Genomic DNA, 3,679 nt, shown 5'->3' on the forward strand with positions numbered 1-3,679 from the left:
GCATTTAGAACGATACATTGTTTAAAATAATGGCACTTTACTCTTGACATTTTACGGTTTTTTCAATTTTCTGAAAAATCCTATCATTAGATTTTTTTAAAAATACGATATTCTTGCTTAACTAACGTTTCTACATAGGGATTAAGCATTTAGAACGAAATCTAATGTCAGAAAATGGCACTTTACTCTTGACATTTTTCGGTTTTTTCAATTTTCTGGAAAATCCTATCATTAGATTTTTTTCAAAATACGATATTCTTGCTTAACTAACGTTTTTACATAGGGATTAAGCATTTAGAACGAAATCTAATGTAGGAAAATGGTACTTTACTCTTGACCGGTACGTTGGGACTTTGAAAATATTCGGGCGTTCCAATCGCTCGTCTGTTGCATCATAGCGCGTCTCGGCGCAATCGACCGATTCGCTCGACCCATTATTTTCGATTTACGGCTAAAATAAATTTTTCTCATTTTATTCAATAACATATTCTTGCTTAGATAACTTTTTTACATAGGGATTAAGCATTTAGAACGAAATCTAATGTCAGAAAATGGCACTTTACTCTTGACATTTTTCGGTTTTTTCAATTTTCTGGAAAATCCTATCATTAGATTTTTTTTAAAATACGATATTCTTGCTTAACTAACGTTTTTACATAGGGATTAAGCATTTAGAACGAAATCTAATGTAGGAAAATGGTACTTTACTCTTGATCGGTACGTTGGGACTTTGAAAATATTCGGGCGTTCCAATCGCTCGTCTGTTGCATCATAGCGCGTCTCGGCGCAATCGACCGATTCGCTCGACCCATTATTTTCGATTTACGGCTAAAATAAATTTTTCTCATTTTATTCAATAACATATTCTTGCTTAGATAACTTTTTTACATAGGGATTAAGCATTTAGAACGATACATTGTTTAAAATAATGGCACTTTACTCTTGACATTTTACGGTTTTTTCAATTTTCTGAAAAATCCTATCATTAGATTTTTTTAAAAATACGATATTCTTGCATAACTAACGTTTCTACATAGGGATTAAGCATTTAGAACGAAATCTAATGTCAGAAAATGGCACTTTACTCTTGACATTTTTCGGTTTTTTCAATTTTCTGGAAAATCCTATCATTAGATTTTTTTAAAAATACGATATTCTTGCTTAACTAACGTTTTTACATAGGGATTAAGCATTTAGAACGAAATCTAATGTAGGAAAATGGTACTTTACTCTTGATCGGTACGTTGGGACTTAGAAAATATTCGGCCGTACGCGGCGCGTCTCGGCGCTTCGAACAGCTCCGGTGTCCCCATTATTTTCGATTTACGGCTAAAATAAATTCTTCTAATTTTTTTCAATTACATATTCTTGCTTAAATAACTTTTTTACATAGGGATTAAGCATTTAGAACGATACATTGCTTAAAATAATGGCACTTTACTCTTGACATTTTACGGTTTTTTCAATTTTCTGAAAAATCCTATCATTAGATTTTTTTAAAAATACGATATTCTTGCTTAACTAACGTTTCTACATAGGGATTAAGCATTTAGAACGAAATCTAATGTCAGAAAATGGCACTTTACTCTTGACATTTTTCGGTTTTTTCAATTTTCTGGAAAATCCTATCATTAGATTTTTTTTAAAATACGATATTCTTGCTTAACTAACGTTTTTACATAGGGATTAAGCATTTAGAACGAAATCTAATGTAGGAAAATGGTACTTTACTCTTGACCGGTACGTTGGGACTTTGAAAATATTCGGGCGTTCCAATCGCTCGTCTGTTGCATCATAGCGCGTCTCGGCGCAATCGACCGATTCGCTCGACCCATTATTTTCGATTTACGGCTAAAATAAATTTTTCTCATTTTATTCAATAACATATTCTTGCTTAGATAACTTTTTTACATAGGGATTAAGCATTTAGAACGATATAATGTTTAAAATAAGGGCACTTTACTCTTGACATTTTACGGTTTTTTCAATTTTCTGAAAAATCCTATCATTAGATTTTTTTAAAAATACGATAATCTTGCATAACTAACGTTTCTACATAGGGATTAAGCATTTAGAACGAAATCTAATGTCAGAAAATGGCACTTTACTCTTGACATTTTTCGGTTTTTTCAATTTTCTGGAAAATCCTATCATTAGATTTTTTTAAAAATACGATATTCTTGCTTAACTAACGTTTTTACATAGGGATTAAGCATTTAGAACGAAATCTAATGTAGGAAAATGGTACTTTACTCTTGATCGGTACGTTGGGACTTAGAAAATATTCGGCCGTACGCGGCGCGTCTCGGCGCTTCGAACAGCTCCGGTGTCCCCATTATTTTCGATTTACGGCTAAAATAAATTCTTCTAATTTTTTTCAATTACATATTCTTGCTTAAATAACTTTTTTACATAGGTATTAAGCATTTAGAACGATACATTGTTTAAAATAATGGCACTTTACTCTTGACATTTTACGGTTTTTTCAATTTTCTGAAAAATCCTATCATTAGATTTTTTTAAAAATACGATATTCTTGCTTAACTAACGTTTCTACATAGGGATTAAGCATTTAGAACGAAATCTAATGTCAGAAAATGGCACTTTACTCTTGACATTTTTCGGTTTTTTCAATTTTCTGGAAAATCCTATCATTAGATTTTTTTTAAAATACGATATTCTTGCTTAACTAACGTTTTTACATAGGGATTAAGCATTTAGAACGAAATCTAATGTAGGAAAATGGTACTTTACTCTTGACCGGTACGTTGGGACTTTGAAAATATTCGGGCGTTCCAATCGCTCGTCTGTTGCATCATAGCGCGTCTCGGCGCAATCGACCGATTCGCTCGACCCATTATTTTCGATTTACGGCTAAAATAAATTTTTCTCATTTTATTCAATAACATATTCTTGCTTAGATAACTTTTTTACATAGGGATTAAGCATTTAGAACGATATAATGTTTAAAATAAGGGCACTTTACTCTTGACATTTTACGGTTTTTTCAATTTTCTGAAAAATCCTATCATTAGATTTTTTTAAAAATACGATAATCTTGCATAACTAACGTTTCTACATAGGGATTAAGCATTTAGAACGAAATCTAATGTCAGAAAATGGCACTTTACTCTTGACATTTTTCGGTTTTTTCAATTTTCTGGAAAATCCTATCATTAGATTTTTTTTAAAATACGATATTCTTGCTTAACTAACGTTTTTACATAGGGATTAAGCATTTAGAACGAAATCTAATGTAGGAAAATGGTACTTTACTCTTGATCGGTACGTTGGGACTTAGAAAATATTCGGGCGTACGCGGCGCGCTCGGCGCTTCGAACAGCTCCGGTGTCCCCATTATTTTCGATTTACGGCTAAAATAAATTTTTCTCATTTTATTCAATAACATATTCTTGCTTAGATAACTTTTTTACATAGGGATTAAGCATTTAGAACGATATAATGTTTAAAATAAGGGCACTTTACTCTTGACATTTTACGGTTTTTTCAATTTTATGAAAAATCCTATCATTAGATTTTTTTAAAAATACGATATTCTTGCTTAACTAACGTTTCTACATAGGGATTAAGCATTTAGAACGAAATCTAATGTCAGAAAATGGCACTTTACTCTTGACATTTTTCGGTTTTTTCAATTTTCTGGAAAATCCTATCATTA

This window comes from Megalopta genalis, unplaced genomic scaffold (genome assembly GCF_051020955.1).
Source record: "Megalopta genalis isolate 19385.01 unplaced genomic scaffold, iyMegGena1_principal scaffold0348, whole genome shotgun sequence".
Classification (NCBI taxonomy): domain Eukaryota; kingdom Metazoa; phylum Arthropoda; class Insecta; order Hymenoptera; family Halictidae; genus Megalopta; species Megalopta genalis.